The sequence below is a fragment of the Canis aureus genome, chromosome 36, assembly GCF_053574225.1.
Source record: "Canis aureus isolate CA01 chromosome 36, VMU_Caureus_v.1.0, whole genome shotgun sequence".
NCBI classification, from domain to species: Eukaryota; Metazoa; Chordata; class Mammalia; order Carnivora; family Canidae; genus Canis; species Canis aureus.
In genome coordinates this window covers 18,540,176-18,562,118 of record NC_135646.1, presented here as the reverse complement: position 1 = coordinate 18,562,118, position 21,943 = coordinate 18,540,176, and the positions used below count along the sequence as shown (strand labels likewise).

The window sequence follows — 21,943 nt, the reverse complement described above, 5'->3', positions numbered from 1 at the left end:
TGCTATTCATCCACTTCTGTTTTTTTTTTTTTTTTTTCCTCTATGGTCATATAATGTTTCATTGTTTGGGTGTGCTGTAACTTACTGATGCAGTCCCCAATTGATAAAGATTTTAACGCTATGTTTTGATGTGTTAGTTGGATAAGTCAGGGAGTATAGATAAAGAACTCATACTCTTTAGAAAGTCTGCTTTATAAGATTAACTTTAGGTAGAAAACACATCTTCATAGCAGAGACCTTTTTGTTTTTCTTGATAAGTAGTAGGCACCATCTCTGTAGGCAAAGCTTTCTTACATTGTGCAATCTACATACCCGGTATAGTCGCTTGTTTTACCTGTACTTGGTGTTTGTTAATTGGTAATAATTACAGTGTTTAATGTTTAAGAAAATATTTTCTTTATTCATTTGAGAGAGAGTATGAGTGGGGGGAAGAGCAGAGGGAGAGGGGGAAGCAGACTCCTCACTGAGCAGGGAGCCTGATGTGGGGCTCTATCCCAGGGCCCTGAGATTATGACCTGAATGGAAGGCAGATGCTTAACCAACTGAGCCACCCAAATTCCCCTACAGTGTTTCATTCTAGAGGAAACAAGTAAATTGCTAAAAGATCAAGTTGCAGAATTAACCCTTAGCTCTGAACTTGTTCTTTATTTATTAACTGTTTCTCACGATTGCAAGGACAGTTATCAATATTACCATTAAAATAGCTGATTTTGAGCTAGGAGGTATAAAACACCAACTGAAAGATTGATATATCTCAAGACACAAGAAGTATAAAACACAAGGGATGAAAGAGGTCCATGTCAGAAAGTAAAGAATGAAGTAGTAGTAGTGGTAGTAGTAGTAGTAGTAGTAGTAGTAGTAGTAGTAGTATTGTGATGCTCTAACCAAAATGAAATGATAAAAATCACATCATCATTAATTTATATACTGAAAATAATTAAATACAGTGCCTCATGTTCCCCAGAATGAGCAAAAACTACAATTGTATGCAAGATAATTCTTTATTCTTAAGTGTCTCTTCTATAATTCCAGGAAGATGTGACTTGCAGTGCAGTGAGCAATACCAATTACCACATTTCTCTTGTGGGCTGCAGCTGATCCTCAGCCTCACCTTCCGCCTCACTAAGACGTGCATCAGACATCAATCATCATTACTGCACAGCCTGTCTGCATCCCTAATTAGGAAATAACACACAGTAGAGCTTAGTAGCAGAGTATGCAGTATTATGCATTTTAAAAAAGTATTTGTGGTAAGAAGCAATCCCAAATAAATTGCACAATAGCTTGTGTACTGTGAGCCCAGGACACCACAAGGTCTTAGGAAGCCAAAACCATTTGTCTGGTAAAATTTCAAGAATCTAATTAACACACTCTGCTTGCCTAAGCAATTTGTAATTATGTTCTTGAGTACAAATAAGGATATTTTCAGGATTATTTCTTATATTTTTATGGTAGCTTTCCAGGTTAATTTATCTTGCCATGGTTGCTTCATGCTGTTTCCTTGGGTGTTTATTTGGCATTTGATGAAATTTGCAGTAGATGGTTCCAGCGCAATGAGAGATTGTTAATGGATGGGAAAACACCATGATTTGTGTCTTATTGCTGATTTGCTGCTTTGTTGTTTCATCATACTATCACGATTCATCTTGGCTATTTCTGGGCAAGAGAATGGTGGGAATTATTCTGATTTAAGAAAATAAAGGCATTTGAACCTGCAACAGGGAAGGGAAAGGGAGATAACATTTACTGAGGACCTACTGGGTTCCAGGCAGTATTCCAGGAACATTTTCCTCTTTTATCCTCCCAACACATCTGTTAGATCTTTTTTTTATTTATTTATTTATTTTTTTAAATCTTTAGGGCTTTTTTTTTTTTTTAATTTTTATTTATTTATGATAGTCACAGAGAGAGAGAGAGAGGCAGAGACACAGGCAGAGGGAGAAGCAGGCTCCATGCACCGGGAGCCTGATGTGGGATTCGATCCCGGGTCTCCAGGATCGCGCCCTGGGCCAAAGGCAGGCGCCAAACCGCTGCGCCACCCAGGGATCCCACATCTGTTAGATCTTAATTATTATCTCTACTTTATAAATGAAAAGATTGAAATTCAGATTACATAATTGCTTAATGTCACACAGCTCGCACAGTAGGGCCATGATTAGAAACCAAGTTTGTCTAACTCCAACACTCTGCTTCTTCAAACAATAATAGTATCTTGTATTTATACAGAGCTCTATCATTTACAAAACACTTTCCCATATGTTATCACCTTAATCTTCCTGATAGCTCCATGAGGTGTACACCTCATGTATTATAAAATTTTACAGATGAGAAAGATCAAGCACAAGGAGGCTATGACTTACCCAAGGTCAAACACATAGTAGGTAGCAGGACTAGGACCTGGAGACTTATGAATGTAAGGTCATCACTTTTTCCATGACACTGCTGAAGCCGTGAGGCACACCAATTCCTGTTTAGAAGAATGCAGATGGTTTTGCCAAGGTTGTGTGTTTATCTGTAACTTTATATGTCTATATTCCATACACTTGGAAAAATAACTTGTGAGAAACACAGCTTAAGACATAGATGCTGGGCAGCCCAGGTGGCTCAGCGGTTTAGCGCCGCTTTCAGCCCAGGGTGTGATCCTGGAGACCCGGGATCAAGTCCCACGTCGGGCTCCCTGCATGGAGCCTGCTTCTCCCTCTGCCTGTGTCTCTGCTTCTCTCTCTCTCTCTATGTCTCTCATGAATAAAGAAATAAAATCTTAAAAAAAAAAAAAGACATAGATGCTGTTACACAATTAAAGCCAAGGTAAAAAGAGCAAGTAGTGCATTAGGGAATTAGAAAACCTAGGCCAAGAATATACGTTTGTGGTTGTGCATAAAAGTAGCAGAAGTTAGAACTGAGGTCATGTACAAACTCGGGCATCATGTTGTAGTATTGATGTGTTGATAATGCAATTAGATGTTTTTCAGTCATGTTTAATAAAGGACTCTCTTGCCCAAGAAGATTATCCACTAAAAAGTTGGAGTGGAGTGGGGAAGAAGTTGGAGGAACAAGAGGAATCTTTCTCTACTTTTCCTTAATTATACTTTCTAACTCCCCACTCCCTTCTCTTTGACTTCACCTCCCCCTCCCAAATATGTTTACCTAATAAGAACTTTGGCACAAAGATGTAAATGGCTGCTATGCTTACCTTTTCTTTTCTTTCTTTCTTCCTTTTTTTTTTTAAGATTTATTTTAATGAGAGAGGGAGAGCGAGCATGCAGGGTTGGGGGAGGGGCAGAGGGCGTAGGAGACAGAGTCTTAAGCAGACTCCATGCTGAGCGTGGGTCTTGATGTGGGGATTGATCTCAAGACCTGAGATCATGACTTGAGCTGAAATCAAGAGTCAGATGCTTAACCGACTATGCCACCCAGGTACCCCTGGCTCACCTTTTTAAAAAGAAACCTATAAACACAATTGGACTTCCAAATGGTAGGATGTCCCTGAAGGTTTTTTGAGTAGGGGCAGCTTTTGTTGCTTTATGATTACTCCAGGCAGCCACTTCCCTAAATTTGCCCATATTCCTCTCCAAATACTCTTTGAACATGCTTTTAACAACACATATTTGTTGAACACAATTTGTGACAGGCACGGTGCAAATGCTGGAGAAAAGTTAGTGAGAAAACAGACGTACTCTCTTACTGAATAAAAGCTCCAAGAAGGCAGGGTCTGCAGTATATGCAGTTAGCATTGTTCTATGCCAGCTATAGTCCCATTCTCACTTTAGCAAATGACTATGTACTCCTTTGGGCTCAGTAAAAATAGAGAACTAATAGAATGTGTATGGGTTATAGGTTCACAGATTGAATCACTGAAGCCATGAATAGAGTCTTGGCAATGGATACTGTCTGTGTTGGAGTGTTTCTTTCTCTTTTCCTCCCTTCCTCTCTTCCTTCCTTTCTTCCCTTCTTTCTCTTATTACCACTCAAATTGCTCTTTTTTTAAGGTTTTATTTAATTATTTGAGAGAGAGAGAGGGAGTGTGGGGAGAGTGAGAGAGACCAGTGGGCAGAGAGGCAGAGGGAGAGGGAGAAGGAGAAGCAGATTCCCCGCAGAACTGTGAGTCCCACACGAGGCTCGATCCCAGGATCCTGAGATTGTGACCTGACCTGAAGGCAGATGCTTAACTGACTGAGCCACCCAGGTGCTGCACTACCCCTCCAAATTATTCTTAAAAACTGAAATGGATTTAAAGAAATCAGGCTCTAGGATGACCATTTTGGGTCTAGCCACATAGAATAGACTTTGCTCATTTACTAGCTGTGTGCCTCTGAGCCACCTGCCATGCTAAGACATTTAATAGCTACCTTAAAGTATGTACTATGTGTACAGAGTAGGTGCTCAGTAAATGGAGCTGTTATAATCACTACTAGTTAGATTTAGAACTCTTCATTAAGTAGTTCATTACTTTTATAATATTGGAGATATTTTCTTTAAAATATTAGAGGCATTTTTTGTGGAAAGATATTTATAGTAATTATTCTGTACATTTCCAATTGCAATTATTATTTGCTGGACTTTTATTTAACATATCCATTGCTTAGATTGTTTTGATCATCCTCGGTGGTCTCTATATACTATTAGGTCAGCTAAACAGTTGAAAAGTCAATGGGTATTTGTAGCACATATAATACTTGCAAATAAACATTTACATAGCATGGGAAACTAGGTCTACTCCCCCTTTAGTCTTTGATAATTTTTTTCCTCTTATGACACAGAATAATGTGACCAAATGGTATAGCTCAGCTGTGTTCTCTCAAGTATCCTGTGGAGTCCATTGTGTCATCTTAATGCCTCAAGTTCAAGTGCAGCTAAGGTTGCAGTGCTTAAGTACCAGCTTTGGAGAGTGCCTGCAGAGATGCAAAACATCTATGCTGGAGGCTGTGATTCATTAAATTTTTGGCATGATTTAGAAAAACAGAGAGATCCTATAATACATAGACCAAATTAAATTGTATTCTATCATGAGAAACAACTAAAATTTGTGAACCATTCTCCAACAACTACATAGCTGTGTGGTATATTTAGTTTTGTTGAGTCTTTTTGGCCCTCAGATCCAATGTTTTGGCTCCCACAGAAGTTAATTTTCATTAGAAGGATGTATTCCTATGAATAGGGAAACTTTCTTTAAAAGACAATATGCATAAATGCAAGAAATTAATGATTTTTCTATTTGCCTTTTATAGGTTTTTTTTTTTTTTTTTGGAAACATGCTAAGTGGGACTACATAATAAATATGTCTAAACACAGACTAAGTTTTTTTCCCCTCCCAGTAAGATTATACATTTACTGTAATAATGTTGCTATTGTTTAAAATATGTTTAGAACAGACTTCAGGGCCTATAGAATTTTCTTTGAAATGTCCTCAGTTGTGGAAAATTGCATCTTTTGAAGATGGATGTGAGTTTCAAAAAAACAAAACACAACAAACCACCAGTGGTCATTTGGAGTCAGGTCTGGGCAATCAAGTGGGATGATTCTACTTGAAGTTAAAAGAAAACAAAAAGCAATAAATATAATAAAATGTGCTAGAAGATTATGATAAATGTGACTTTAAAAACAATTCAAAAGAGTTTTAAAACAACTTTAGGCAATGCCAACACCTGGAATTACATTGCCTTCCAAGGTGACTGCATTAAAAATCTAATTTTTATTTCTTTTATAAAATTTAGTCTTCTAACTTACTGGTGATACTTTATGCCAATGTGGTCTGTCTTAAGGAAATTCCAAGAACTTAGAGGCCGTGCTTTCAACAATTAAGGCACTTTTATTCAAGTGCTTAGTATGATGCCAAGCATTTTGTGGCAACTGAATCAATAGATGATGATGATAACTGGCTTTGATACCAATGGAGCTGATAATGTAAGAAGACTTGGCAAGACATTAGTGACCATGTACTGGCTGCTTCAGGATTGCTGGCATTGCCTTAGAATAGAAAGAGTAAAATTGCTATTTACTGGCAGTTTTTTGCTCTTTTTTACATGGCAACTTATAAAACATGTGCCTTATGCTTCCTTCTAACACAGCTTATGGAAGTTGTGTAGTGAAGCCACTGTATACTGAACAGCAATCACTGACAATGGAAACATTTGGCACAGAGCAATGTTGCAATGTCTCATTTTGAGGAAAGAAAATCATAAGAGGCCTTGCTAATCATATCTATGACTATGAACCCAGAAGGGGACTCACAGATTGTTGTCCTACAAAGTACAAGTGACTGACAGTTTTCCATTATCATATATGCCTTGGGAAACATTTGTTTGATTGTTTTTTTTTGAAACATTTATATTTTTATTCCAAGGTATACTAATGGATTTCTACATGCAAAAAAGTATAGTATATTCTCTGTGGATTTTTCCCTGAGGGAGTTTACACATGTTAAGAGAGGAAATCAAGTTAGATAGAAATAATTAAAAAAATACAAAGTAGAAAGTGATGATAATTATTTGAGAAGTACAGGTAAAGTGAAATATATGGTTGGAAGGAGAGTCAAGGAATGTTCTATGGAGGCAGAAAGATTTGATCTGAGATTTGAGAATGAAACCAGAGAATAACACATTAAATATGTAGAAGCAACAATCCACAAAATGGTAGGGGAATGAATGAGTTGTTTAGCTGGCTGAAATGTGGGAATGTGAAGGTGGAGCTGGAAATAGGTAGAAGTAGATGAAATTTAGATTGTAGGGAGTGGGGAGGAGTAAACAGATAAGTGATGCCATTTGAATTTTGCTTCATTAAAAACAATCTAGCAATACTGTTTCAGGTAAAGATCTCTTTCACCTACTGTTCAACAATAAGCTAATATTCAAACATTAGCTTGAGATGTTGTCAACCATATTAGATGTGAACCAAATAAGAATTATAAATGTATCTTTAATTCTATGGTTGTAACATTCCTGATTGACCAGTCAATTAAACTTTTCACACATTAATGGCATTGGTATAAATGTATTAGCTTTATACTGTCCACTAGCTGGACATAAAAAAAAATTAACTGTTGAGCTTAACGAAGCACACTCAAAATGCAGGTTCAGGCATGAATTGCCTATTTTTTTTTCTATAAAATGATGAATCTGGAAAAATCCTTAGGGCAGAGGGAGTACTCTATTCATTTAGCTGTTTATAGCCCTTTAAGTAAGAGGAGGAATGATTTGTTCAAATTTTCTTAAACCTCTGTCTGCATCAGAGTGCGGGTTGGTGCAAGCTTCTTTTTAGTTCCCCAGGCTACAATAAACCCAACATCTGCTCTCTTCTTATTAGTGGATATAAAGCCAATGTATCTGGTATTGGAATGCAGGTCTGGATATCAGACAGCTTGACCATGTTACCTTCCATTATGCTGCTTATTCTATTTTCAAACAAAACAAAAACCAACCCCTAAACCTAAAACTTGTCATCTGGGCTCAGTTAACACCACACCAGGAGTCAGTAAGTGATCAGCAAAAGTAGGAATGTGGGCATCATTACAATGCTGAGTCACTTTCAGAGGTTCGTGCTTTCACTGAATTAAGGTTGCAGTGTTTTGAGTATAGCTTTTAGCAATACAGAGCTCTCATAACCAAGTGTGGGAGTAATAATAGAACAAACAAATTATAGGGAACTGGAGAAGGGATTCCACTACTGAGGAAGCAAACCAAGGGAATAGCTTTTAAATGACATGTGGATTTGGTTCCCCACATTCCAGGGTTCCTTCCAAATACATTTTTTTTTTCATTTGGAACCAATGACTGAAAATGTGGGCTGTGCACACAATAAATTCAGCACATGAAGAACTCTGTATTTTAGTGTATCACTTAGAATGTTTGTTTTTTTTGTTTTGGTTACTTTTCCTCAGAGTACCGAAACTAAGTATATTTTAGTTCAGTGTTGTTGACTAGAGATAACAAAGAACAGTGGAAAATGTAGATAAAATGTATCAATGAATACTCAATTTTGCTTTTCTCAATGAAATATATCTACTATGTGCCAGACTGCTAGACTCTACAGGTATACAAAGTTGAGAAAGGCACATCCTTTCTCAGGGGATTATATCTAAGAGGGAACATAAGATAAATGTACAGTTAACTAAATTACAAGAGAGAATATGTTAAATCCCATAACTGAGCTTATAGTCAATATGCCATGGTAGCTTGGAGCAGAAGAACGTACAGGAAAAGTTAAATGGAGGCAATAGGTGTGAAGCTCCAAGAATCTGGGTGTCTAGGAAGATGACGGCCCCATTCATGGAAATATGGAAGTGAGGAAGAAAAGTAGGTTTGCCTGTGGATGTGTTGAGTTTGAGAAAGCAGTGAAACAGGGATATACTGGAGGTAATTGGAAGCCTGTCTAGAGAGAATTTGAGAATGTGTATGGACATGCAGGTATAAAAGTGAAGTTGCGGAGGAGATAAGATCACCAAAAAATCCCCATAGGGAGTGAAAGAGAGCACTGGAAACTTTTAGAGAAAAACCATTTTTAAAGGACAGGAAAAAAAGGAGGGAGTGGCACTAGGATTCTGAGGGAATGGTCTGAGCCATGGGAGAGCCCGGAGAATGAAGCCTGTTGAAATTTAAGAGAGGGTTTTGGGAACAGGTGGAGCAACACTCAGGATTATAGTTGAGGGCTCTAGGAGGATGCAGACCCAAATGGTGTTTAGTGATTACAAGGTGATGGATGCCTTTTAAGAGAGAAGTTTCAGTGGAATGGCAGGGGCAGAAGCCAGATTAATTATTAACAGTATGCGGAAGTATACAAAACAAATTACACAAAGATCACACATTTTCATGTTAGCACAACTCCTCTGCCCTTAATGTTAGGGAAATAATGCAATAGCTAGAGGAAATTATTTCACAGTAGATTAAACATTAAAAAAATCACATTTGGTGAGGTTATCTGAGTCTTTCTCACACATGCTAATGTAAACCCTTTGTTAAGATGCTTGAGTGGCTTGTCTTCCATATTAATCACATGTGCTCATACTATGAATGAAGATTACATATAGATAGCTGTGCATCGAAGAGGAGATGTCTAGAGGTGATGGAAAATAGCAGAGAAGATGCCACTTCAAAGGGCTTAGCATGTGAAGCTATTTTAGTCATTGATTTTCTCTGTCTTGGAGTGCTGATTTCTCCTCCTGACTTCTGTGCTTCTCTTTGGATCCCAGGCTTTTTTCTTTAATGGTGTCTTAAGTGGTTGCAGACTAAGAAACGGGACTATGGTTACAAAATTACACTGTAAACATTCCTTTTGCCTTCTTCAGTAGGGTTAAACAGCTGGTGATTATGGAAACAACAAGATAACAACAATAGTATCTTTTATTTCTATATTACCTTTCACTTCTCAAACCCTATTTGCATATGGCTCCCATCTGACCTCAAACCAGTTCTATGGGGATAAACCTAGCTCTTTGGGATGGAAATGAAAGGGGGAGGGGAATATATGATTTATTTAGTGACTTTTTCCAGCACTACTGTAAACTCCAACTCCTTTTTTTAAAGGCTATTTTTCTTCTTTGGTTAATTTGAAGGTATGTAGATAGACAGTATTTCTATATTATTATTATGTATTCATAAAGACTGGGTAATTAGATATAATCCCTGACATCTGTGAGAGTAAAACATCCAACATTAATACTCTATGTAAAAGAATTAACAATGGAAACATTGAAATAAAATTAGGTAATTATTTTTATCTTTTGAAATTCATACTGAAAGTGGAATGACCTGACACTGTAAGGGAATAGAATGAGGTGATTTGACTCTATCTCATTCCTGAAGAGCCTTTCTCTCTTTCAATTGGATAATTCTTCTATAAAAGCCATTATGGTTAATGGATCATAGTTAAAGGTATTTAGAGTTAAATAAGGGGTGTGGGGAGAGGTCTGAGATAAAAGGGGTAAAGTTATAGAAAAAGAAAATCATTCACTCATGAATCCATTCATTCATTTAACATTTACTGACCTCACTACATGCCAAGTGTTAGGTCAGGTCTGGGGCATAGAGTTGCTTTGGTGAAGGACAGAATTTTCTTTCTTTTTTAAAAAGATTTATTTATTTGTGTTTAGAGAGTGGTGGGGAGGGACAAAAGGAGAGGGAGAGAGAGAATCCCAAGCAGAGAGAATCCCACTGAGCTCAGACCCCCCCCCCCCCATATGGGGCTCCATCTCATGACCTGAGTTGAAACTGAGAGTCTGAGGCTTAACTAATTGACCTAGGCACACCAGGACAGAATATCCTTTTGAGAGGACACCCTGCCAAAAAACTGGAAAATGAAAGGGAAAGCCAACAGTGGAATTGCTGGATGATATGAGGAGTGGGCTGCTACTGTCAACTTTTCCTTCCATCAGAAACCTTGCTAAGCCTCAGGAAGAAAAGCTGGTTGCAGATGGAGGAGAACCCTCAGGTAGAGCTTTGAGTTGAAACACTGCTGGATTTCAGCATATGATTCAGGAACTGTGCTCAGTTATTCTATACCAGTAAGACTTCACAATAGCTTTGAAGAGAGAAAAGTCAAGAGCAGTTCTTAATATGAAATCTTGACAAAATGAAAGAATGGATCAAAATACCTTTTCTATCATATTCCTTTAATGAGCACACACACATTATATGTATATATATATATATATATATATATATATATATATATATATATATTTTAGCACTCTTATTTTCAAAAAAAATCTAAATATCCAAGACTGGAGGGTCACGTTTCAGTAGTGTGTTGATTTTATCCTTACTCAAGAAAGAAAATTGTCCCTTGGATCATTAACTTCAGTTTTTGGGTAATCAGATTCCCCCCTCCCAAAAGCTCTTATGTAAGAATTGTCCAGAGTTAAATGAGAGGTGACAAGTTCACAGCCCAGAAGGAACATTAGGTCTCTGGGCTATCAAAGCATCGATCATGCATCCAGCCGTTTAGCAGGGATTCCCTGGAAAATCTCTGGCTTCTAATGAGCAGTCAAAATATGTGAATGGGAAAACTAGATTCGGAAAGCTGTCTGTACTAGAAGAAAATACACTAATGGCAGGATGCGGATGTGTAATTTGTGAGTTGGCAGGAATGTGGTTATGTTGACTGTGTTGACAGTTGACAGAGTCTAGGACAGAATGTCTTTGAGCAACTGCTCTGAAGTTGGGTGTATTTTTTTTACTGGTAGAGGGAGAGGTATTTATTGGTGGTCGCGATTGCCTATTCTATACCGATAAGAACGATGTAGGCCCTATAGAGTTCACCACTTTGGCTGGCTCCACTCATGGCTGATGAAGCAAACTAGAATGGCAAGTTCTATTGGTGGTTGTCTGAGCCAGTCTGCACAGGTCTCTGATTGCTGTGAATCAGCATGTGTGAGGTTCCCTGGGCAGTGGAACCAGAAATACTGGTTTCTACCAACCACTAGACCCCTAAGGACTGGTGTGACTAACATAAGAGCAACTTCAAATCCTGCCTTGAAGGAGGCAGGGTTCATAAATAAATAAAAAACAAATACAACTGACTCAAACTGAAATCTGTGGCTTTGGTTTGATGTGGTGGTTGGATTTAACCTAGCTGAAGAGAGAAGCTAGAGTCTCTACATAGATGCAATCGCTATTCAACATAGTCTAAAAGAATCATATATAGCGTTGAAACTTGTAATCATGTGACTAATAGAATGATCATTACAGTGCTCTGCAAATGAGAATATGAAAAGATACTGAGTAGAGTATTTGGTATTTTAATAAAACAAAATAACACTAATAGTAGTCATTGGAGTATTAGGTACTCACTGCATAGGCTTCCAAATTCTGTTTTTAATTGTAAATAATCTAGCAATTATAATAAAGTTATTCCTTCATTTTTTTTGCCTCTGCTCAAAACTAAAAATTCACTTAAAAAAATACCCAAGGCTCTTCACAATTGTCTCCCTTACTTTAAAAAAAAAAAAAAAGAAGCAGCAACAGTTGAGTAAAACAATTTTTTTTTCATTTCAAGCAATCCTCATTTAAAAGACCTATACAAAGGCCTACGTATTTGTTTTTCACCCTGTTTCAGAATTATAAACAGATTGATCACTCTGGGGCCTGGAGTTGTTGCTATTTATTTCCCAGGCTGATACAGCAGAGTTTGTAGTACCACGCTTGGCACCCTGATTCCTGGGATTAGGAATACAAAATCTGATCTGTGGGGAGAAGGAGAGTTTTCTGGAGGTCCACGCAGCTGCTGCCACACATGCCAGCCGGTTAGCCAATCTGACAGCATCACTGACGTTTACTCTCAGCTTTTCACTTCGGAGCAAAGAGCAGAAGATGCTGCCAAAGGGCCTTCTCTTCCTTAGCTGCACACAGAGAAGGGTAAAGCCAGAGGGTCCGCTGGTCGTTTCCCTCCCAGTGGCCTTTCTTCTGGGCCATTAGTTGTGGGGATCTTGGGTAATCATGAATTCACCCTTGCAAGGCACATGGATCCTACTTTATTTTAAACATAAGTAACTAAGCCTGTCTTAAAGGTCACTGCTCCCTGCCGCTCCCCACCCCTCCGCTGCCTTTTTATGGTGTAGGAACATGGAAATTTAAGTGGGTGATTTTTCTCTCTGTGTACTGAATTCCACTGAATTCCATTTCTAAGATAGATTCCATATAAATAAGAATTAAACATTGTTTTGCTATTCCCAATACATTTAGTACTATTAATTGGTCTAGTCATTTAAGAATTTAAAACTGAATGTTCAATTAAACTTGTATAAGGGATGTTTTACTCTTGGGAAACTAGAAAACAGAAAATTTAAATCTATTTAGAATCATTCATATCACTGATATGCATAAATGACAACAGGCTTGCCATAATCCTTACATTTAGCTTATCTGATGTTTAATGAAGCTGTCAACTAATCTGGCTATCACCCAGATGTCTTGCTTTCACCAAATTTCAGACTTGGACTGTCAATATTCACAATTTTTTTTTTAAAAGATCTTATTTACTTATTTGAGAGAGAGACAGAAAGAGCAGCACAAGCCAGAGGAGGGACAGAGGGAGAGGGAGAAGCAAACTTCCCCCTGAGCTGGGAGCCTGATGCCGAACTTGATCCCAGCACCCTGAGATCATGACCTGAGCTGAAGGCAGATGCTTAACTGACTGAGCCACCCAGGTCCCCCGCAAATATTTAGAAAAAAATTTAGTGTACATTACCAATTGTCTCATAGTGTTTTAGTAATAATGTAACAGCTCTTAATTACAACCGGAAAGCTAGAAGAATCCAGTTATGGAAGCCAATGATGGGAAGCCACTCAACCAAGTTTCTTTTTCTGTCTTGTCCCTGCCAGTCCAGAGGAACACAGATTCTGAATTTCCTTTGGGTAGTGTCACCAAAAAGTGGAGAATTTGCAAGCTGGGCCAGGAGGTGTTATTATGTGCAGATAATAAACAGTCTCCGATTAAGTAATTATGATAAAAACATGCTTTTAGGGAACCATTAAATTTTTATAGACTCTAATAGGACATTCAATATGTTTCCCAACTTGTGCATTCCCCATTTAAAGACGCTGGGTCTCTAGCTGGGATGGCCTCCTCCCTGAATTTCAGAAGTGCTAAAATAACAAGCAGTGTCTGGCTGGGTGATTTTCCACATTCACCCTGTTTAAAGGAAGAAGCTTGTTCTACCGTAAACAGTTATGGGAACTGTTTGCTTTGGATGGGCTTGGTCCACACGGGCTGAGGAAGGCCTTCTTGCTCTGGTTTCTTGCCAAGGTGGAAATTTAATGCCAAAGGCTTCCTAGTTATGTAGAGGCATCTTCTGATTTGAGTAAGTTTGGTCTGAAGAAATCGTGTTGGGGAGTCCAGAGAGAGTAGTAGTGGCTTGAAAACACAGTCACTTGAAATAGTAGCTTCTGCTAACCTAGCATGGAGCAGAATTCACTGTTGTTTCTTGGATTGAATATTTCTTGAAACTGTTTTTGCCCCATCAATGGTTAGGAAAGGCTTTACCTGGAGACTATAATGTACATCTGTGGACACAGCCTATAGTCCCTTATATCTATTAAATCTAGTGGAAAGGATTCTGGGTGACTTAGCACCATCAGGAGCATAAGTACAGTCCCTGGGCTCCAGGTGGGTATACAAAGGTGAAAAGGGTGTAGCTGCTAGAAAGAAGCCAGTTTTACATTCTAGTCATTCCATTACTTGCTGTACTCAGAGTGGATGAACTGTACAAGTTGTGATTCTAAGCCCAGGCTCCAGAGATAAGCTGCCTTGAGTTTTTGGCCGGCCTCTACCAATTACTTGGCATGTGACCTTGGACAAATTGTCGAAGTTCACTGTACCTCTTTCTTCACCTCTGTAAGATGAGGATTGTCATAGGGCCTCAGTAAGTTAATATATGTGGAGCATTAAGATAAAAGCTAGAACTAAGTTAAGCACTCAGTAAATATTAGCTACTTTCATTTTCTCCTTTTCTTGAAATTATAGGCAACGCCAATTGATTACTGACTCATTGTCTAGCTTGATGGCTCTGGTTGGAAAGGGAATTATAAGAGACTGAGAAATATGTGGATGTACCATCTGGTCCACCTTAACACCTATATGCACCCATATCTGTTCACAAAAGCAAAACAGGCCCGTTGGATGCTCAAACATGTATGAAGACTTCTCTCAGAAGTCAGTTTTCTGGCTTTATGTTATGAGGCAGATCAGTTCTGTTTTTAACTTTGTTCTGTCCTTTTGATAGAGGAATTCAAGTCATGCTTATTGTAGCTTAATCTTACCCAGAAGTCATTGTACACCAACCCTATAAGACTACTAACGATGCTGTCTGGGAACAATAGTCAGTGTTACATATGATAGCGGTTGGCCAAATCTATGGACTCATTCAGGTGTGGCCAGAACCTTTAAAATACCACAGAGCAAGTGGGAGGTGGAGCGTTTACAAGTAGCAGATTATTGTATAACCATTTCCTGTGCCCCAGTGTGCTCTGACTTCAGCTGCTTTTTAAAGCCACTGATCCACAGCTTTTGTTATGAACCATAACCTCCCCCTGCGCTGCTCCACTGGCCACTCCCTGTCTTGGCTCCTGGCTGCCTTCTGTCACAGTCATGTAGATCACGTTATCTGAATCCTGTGTTCCTTGTTGTTCCCTCTGTCAAGGACTTGGCAGTTCCTGGTGTTTGTGTGTTTACTGTGTCAGTACATATTCGTTTTCTCATTCATTCATTTATTCATTCATTCATTCATGCAGCCATCTTGCAGGCATTTATTAAGACCCACTAGGTACTACAGGCATTGCAGTAGGCACCAGGGATAGAGGCAACTGAAGCTCTCTTGGTGCCGGGGCCACATTTAAGACTCTAGAGGGGAAGAGACACACATACAGATAGTGACAAAGGTGGCAAAATGAGAGGTGGGATAAATGGTTAGAAACATCGACTTTAGGGGCACCTGGGTGGCTCGGTCAGTTAAGTGTCTGCCTTTGGCTCAGGTCATGATCTTGAGGGTCCTGGGCTCGGGCCCCGCGTTGGTTCCCTGCTCCGTGGTGAGCCTCCTTCTGCTTCTGCCCCACCCTCCCCACCCCCCCAGCTCATGCTCACTCTCTTGCTCTCTCTGTCAAATAAAGAAAATCTTGAAAAAAAGAAAAAAAAAAGAAACATTGACTTTGAACCTGAGTGAGTGGGTTCAAATTCATGCTCTGCCAACTTCTATCTGTGTGAACTTGGACAAGTTTCTTACCATTTCTATGCCTAGTTTCCACATTTGTAAGATGGGAAGCATCATTGGACCCACCTCATAGGATTGCAGTAGGACTTAATATTAATGAAATATGTAGGAGAACGCCTAAAATATATAGTAAGTGCTACATAAGTGTTTGTTAAATACATAAGTGCAATGATAGTAATATACACAGGGTGTTAGAGGAGCGGCTAGCCCCATTAGCAAGCTAAAAATTTTGTCTCCATGTAGCTCTGTCCCAGGTTTGAGAAACTTTTCCTACTGAGGAGAACAGAGAAAAAAAAAAAAAAAACAAAAACAAAAAAAAAAAACAAGCCAGGCCAGAGTTTGGCTGTTGAGCATTGGAACCCTGTTAGTGCAGGTCAGCCTGTCTTGAATTTTTGCTTTATTTCCAGAAATAAGCCTTGTCCCCTGATCCTTGGACCAAACTTCTACCTTATATATATTTTTAAGTTTTTATTTTAATTCCAGTCCCTTGCATCTTTGTTGCAGTGACTGAGTCTTTGTCTTATTTTCCTGCATCCTTAGTCTTGGCCTTAGTTTCTGGTCAAGCCCTCGGTTCTTCTGGAGCAGAGGTTTTGCCTTGACAGTCTGTCCTTGAACTCCATTCTCCAAGTACAGTTCCAGCTGCCAGTTGCCCTATCTCTTGCTGCTTGGATTTCTAACTATAACTTGTTCTAGGATTCCCTGTTGCTTTGTTTCTTCTTCCACTTGATCCACCACTCACCTATTAACTTACTCTCCTGACACTATGCTCACATAGCTGGTTCTTCCTTAGTGCCTGTCTCCCAAACACTGGCCTGACCCTCTCAAGCAGGTGTTTAGTGTCTGGTCTCATCTCACTTAAGGGCTGTTCTGCTCCCACCTAGTTTTCTCTAGCGATAGAAAGAAGGTGGGAAGGGAAAAGGACTGAGTCAGATGTTCTCTGTGTTGCTCATGAAGTGACTTACACAGTACAGTTGCTGGTTCAAAGGAATTTTTGGAGTGTGTATCTTAGGAGATATCTATAATAAATGTGCATTGGCCTCGATGTACTTAGGAGCGGGTTGCTATGTATAAAGTTTGCTACTTGGGACTTTCCTTTCTAGATGGCCAAGTTAAGAAATTTTCTTTGCCAATTTATTTATCTCCCTGAATAGCCAGTCTTGCTCAATACCAGTCACGTATATTGTTCCACTACTCACCAATTCATGAAGTCATAGTATTACAGTTCTGATTGTTTTTACTTTAGTTCTTTGTTATATTTCTTGTTCTTAGTATTTACATGCGTGTTCAGTATTTCAGGAAGCCATGGGTTTCCTCTCTGTTTTCTCCATTCCTATTTTTGCTGCCTCAGACTTTTCCAAACCTCGAATATAGTTTAAATGTCAGCCCAAAGAATTTCTCTCTCCGTGGACTGACTTCTGTTGAACATGGCTGCTTTCTTCTTGAATAAGACAGTCTAGTTAAGATAATAACCACAAAGCTCCATTTCTGACGAGGGTGGTGTGAAAGCGAGACAATAGTGAAAGAGAAATAGAGGGCGTAGTATAATCCCCTGCTTTTAGCAACATAACCTAATTTTCATTAGGCCCCAGTAGCTGCCTAATTTCCATTAGGCACCTGCTGATTTCTTGTAGCCCCACACACAGAAGACAATCTCATTTTCCCTTCAATTCTATTTGGTACTTAAATTTAATTGAAAACTTAATTATAAGTGCTAGAAGTCATCTGCAGAGTATTTCTCATTTGTGAGTTATTTTATTATCCATTTTTAAAAAATGGTGACCATTTATTTTCTTGGGTTGAAATAATTTTCATTTTAAATAGCATTTGACATTTGCAAGGGTTTCAAAGCACACTCATATACATTATCTCATTAATTCTCACAGCAGCCCCATGAGGTAGGTGGAACATATTATTCCTATCCTAAGATGAGGAAATAATGGCACAGAGAAAGATTGGAAAAGGGTAAAGTAGAGAGGGCATTTAGAAAGCTGTGCATTGGAGGGGGAGACTGAGGATATAGTGCTGCTTGCAGCTCTGGCACTGTTGATTACTGTGTGCCTCTGAGCAAGTCACTTAATCTCTCCACCTCTCAGTTTCTTTGTCTGAAAAGTGAAGGACTTTGATGCTCTATAGACTTTCTTCCAATTCCAAGTCTGGATGATGTTTGTTTAAACAGATATGTTCATATTTGTCTCCCCAACTCAAACTCTGACAAGTGAGGAATATGAACACAACACAGGCACACACAAACACACATATATATGTGCACGCATGCAGACACACAGACATCAAGGTACTCCTTTGGACCTAGAGTTGAGGCCAACCAGTCCCAGAGTGAAGGGACTTGCTGGATGGGAGTACAAGGGGACTTGGAATGTAGGAAAAGATGATTTGTTTTTGAAAAGGTCTAATATTCACACTAGGTAGATCTGAGGTGGCAAGTCCTGGCTGGGACAGTGTTTGATCTAGTTCAACGCAACCTGGAGGAATTAGAGGATTGGAGAAGATTGGAAAGTATGTCTTTGTAGGGGAAAAACCAACTGGACATTAATTACAAAGTTTCACTGTATCACGGTTAATAGAAAGATGGTAACCATAAGAATTGTTTAAAGATGATTTTTTTTAAAAAAAGAGCAATTTTAGGTTAACAGCAAAATTGAGAGGAAGGTATAAAGTTTTACCATATACCTGCTGCCCCTGCATATAGACTCCCTCAACATCAATGTAGCTATCAGAATTTTGGAAATCTTGAAGTATAACCACTTCTCTAAGTGCAAAACTGAAATGTCCTTTGAAAAAACAGTGGATTTATTTATTAATCGTTGTGCAAGAATCTTGCGGTAACATTTTGGGAAGAGGAAGCCTTTCTCTTCCTCTCCTTGTGTTAGTTACAGTGTTATGGCACTAACAGTCAATAAAGGATGTGACCACAAGAGTATCTCTTTTGTAACATAAATAATAATCTTGAAGGATTTCAATTGTAGTGCTTTATAATGGTGATGTTTGTTTTGTATGCTTATGTGTTTTTATATTTTTAATATCTTAGATGCTTTTATTGACCATGTAATGTGAGTCATTGGTATCTGCTAGAGACATCATCTTCTCCTGATTGGTGGTAATTGCTGACAGAAGCATTTCTTGGCAGCATCATTGGAATACTTCTTCACTGAATCCAAAATGAGGTAAGCTCAGTGCGGGCAAGGGGCCTGCCTATATATTCCCCTGTGTCATGTGAGTGCCCGGCAATGGTAGACCCTCAATAAAATTGTGGATGAATAAAGCATATTCCACCTAAAACAATGTCTGTAATTATCAATAGTAGAAGGAGTTGCATGATGCTACAAGATGAGGACTTTTTTTTTTTAAAGATTTTATTTGTTTATTCATGAAAGACACAGAGAGAGAGGCAGAGACACAGGCAGAGGGAGAAGCAGCCTCCCTGCGGGGAGCCTGATGTGGGACTTGATCCTGAGACTCCAGGATCATACCCTGAGCCAAAGGCAGATGCTCAACCGCTGAGCCACCCAGGTGTCCCAAGATGAGGACATTAATAAACAACCTTGTTGTGACAGGTAAACCACCAGGGCTTCATATTGTATCTTCAATCATGATATTTAGTGAATATCATTCCTTTATTTCTGTGATCACAAAGGAGTGAAGTGTCCCTGGTTTTTGAATAGACAGTGATACTTTCTATAGCTGTGTCATCAGGGATTTCTACTACCAAAAATTTTGCAAAGCAAATAGCCCATGTAGAACTTGGTGAGGATGCTATATGCATCTTGATTACTCTTAGGGTCTGGAAATAGGACCCAGAGTAAAATTACTAGGTGGATTTGCCTGTGGCCTCAGGTTGAGTCTCCAGGGTAGAGCACAGAGGGCACAAGTGCCTACACATTCTATTGAGAGGCTCCAGACCAACATCAGGGCTTGCTAAGAGATGCCCTGAACTGTTTTTATTGTCCCCCATCCAACTCCAACAGGAGTTCTTGGGAGAATTTTTAAAAATAACAACTTTATCGAGATATAATTCATACCCCATCAAATTTATCACTTTAAAGTATATAATCCAATGGTTTTTAGCATATTTACATAGTTGTATAACCACTACAACTACCTAATTTTAGAACACTTTTATCACTGCAAAAAAACTTGTTCTCATTAGTGGCCACTCACCATCTCTCCTTCTCCTGGCCCCTGGCAATTATGAGTCTGCTTTTCGTGTCTATCAATTTGCTTGTCCTGGACACTTCATTTAAATGTCATACAATATGTGACATTTTGTGTCTGGCTTCTTTTACTTAGGACTATGTTTCCAAAGTTTATCCATACTCTAGCATGTTTCAGAATGTCACTTTTTAAAGGCTGATTAACAGTCCATTGTATGTATATACCATATTGATCTGTTGATGGACATTAGGTTGTTTCCACTCTTGGGGTTTTGAATAATGCTATATGAATATTCATGTACATATTTTTGTGTGGTCTTGGGAGCCTAGAACTCTGTCCCCAAAGTTTGTGAGCACAGAGCATGGAGTCTGCTCCTTGACTAGACATGAAGCTGGCTGGAACTGCCCATCATAGCAAAGAGAAGAAAGGAGGTTGTAGTGGGAGTAAGCTCCAATTCCATGGTAAGCAGGGTAAATATTGTGTTTTATAGGGAGTAAAATGACACCATGGAAAGTATAACCAACTTGAAAAGACCCTGACCAAGAATACTGTCTGTGTATGGAATTACTGCCTGAGCAAGAGCTAAGGGAGAATCATTAGTGGTCAGTAGTATAATCTATTCTCTACATGAGGGGACAGAAAAGTGTTGGAGATCTTCAGTGGGGGTGTGTGAGTTTTTTTTTCTAAGGAACACATATAAGTTCCCCAGGAGACTCAGGAGAGTCACAGAGGACACCAAATAAAATAAACAAAATAAAATAGCACCAGCTAAATAATGAAGACCTTTTTGCTTCATTACTTCTCCTTTCTCCTCCACCCCTCAACCAGGGAGAAACAACAAACAAGGTTGGGGTGTGGTTGGAAAAAGAAGTGTATTCCACTTCCCTGTTGCAGGTTACTGGAACCCATTAGGACCTGATCTAGAATGTAAGGGAGGAAGATTTGAACAACAGGAAAGAGAGAAGTTTGGCTATTAAGGAAGATTGAACCTGGATGATACCTTGACATATGATTGTTACGAAAATAAAAAGGACCTAGAAAAGTTACACATTTTTCTCAAGATGTTGTCTGGGGTCAGGAAAAAGATCTGACAGCAAGTTTGAAGCATAAGAATGAGAGAAAAAGAAACTAAACCTAATTTTCTGTTTGCACTCTATACAGTCTAGCACGATTAATAAACAACTTTTTGTAAGAGTAATGTTATCTCTGGACTGCCTAGGACTTCTTTGGATCCCAGAATTGTGCTAGAGATGCTTTGCTGTAGTGGCTGGTGGTACCCAGGACAGAGACTGTCAATCAAAGGACCTTGCTACCCCCACAAGAAAGGTAGGTGCCTGAATAGGCTGACCAATTTGAATGTTCTGTTTTCAGGTGACAGTGATGGGTCTACAGGTCTACATGACCCAACTAGAGTTAAGACCTTGTCTAGAGAGAGGCAGGAATTTTGGAAGTCTTTCTCCTCCTGAGACCATGAACTGTAAACATCACATGAATCTACTGCTTCTTTCCCTCCATGTGAGAGAACTCACTGGAAAAGGAAGCCAATGCAGAGAGAAGTGACCTAAGAGATGGAGACTACCTGATTCATGATACACTGTTTGATGAAAAATGTTAAAAAAAAATTCTTGCACTATTGGGACATGGAGTTGAGTTAATCATACCCCTCAATTCTTGGCATATATCATCAATGGTCACCACCTCTCATTTTATTTTAATATTATTTTTTAGGAGGGCAGATGCAGGGGGAGAGGGAGAGAGAGAATCTTAAGCAGGATCCATGCCCAGTGCAGAGCTTGACATGGGGCTTGATCTAGTGACCCTGAGATCAACACCTGAGCCGAGATCAAAGTTAGACACTTAACCGACTAAGCCACCTAGGTGCCCCCAACCATCTCTCATTTTAAAAATTATTTCTCTCTCTCATCCCCCATCTCCTCTTACATTCTCCCCCCATTATATGCCCCTACTTAAATGTCTTTTATGTTTTTCAAAGGTACATAATATTGAAGAACATATATTGAGATGGTTTTGTGTGTTTTTATTTATTTATTTTTTTAAATATATATTTATTTATTA

General features: G+C 38.9%; 1 long non-coding RNA gene across 5 annotated transcripts in view; it reads right to left on the bottom strand.

Moving 5' to 3' along the window:
* Positions 1 to 982: 982 nt before the first annotated feature.
* Positions 983 to 21,943, bottom strand: part of LOC144305736 (uncharacterized) — a 43,011-nt gene continuing 22,050 nt past the window's right edge. For 2 of the 5 annotated variants that reach the window (XR_013372813.1, XR_013372811.1), the window contains exons 6-7: positions 2,361 to 2,467; positions 1,192 to 1,656 (exon numbers count right to left, since the gene is read on the bottom strand). This is a non-coding gene — a long non-coding RNA (uncharacterized LOC144305736). The other 3 variants (XR_013372809.1, XR_013372812.1, XR_013372810.1) reach the window with 3 other exon arrangements.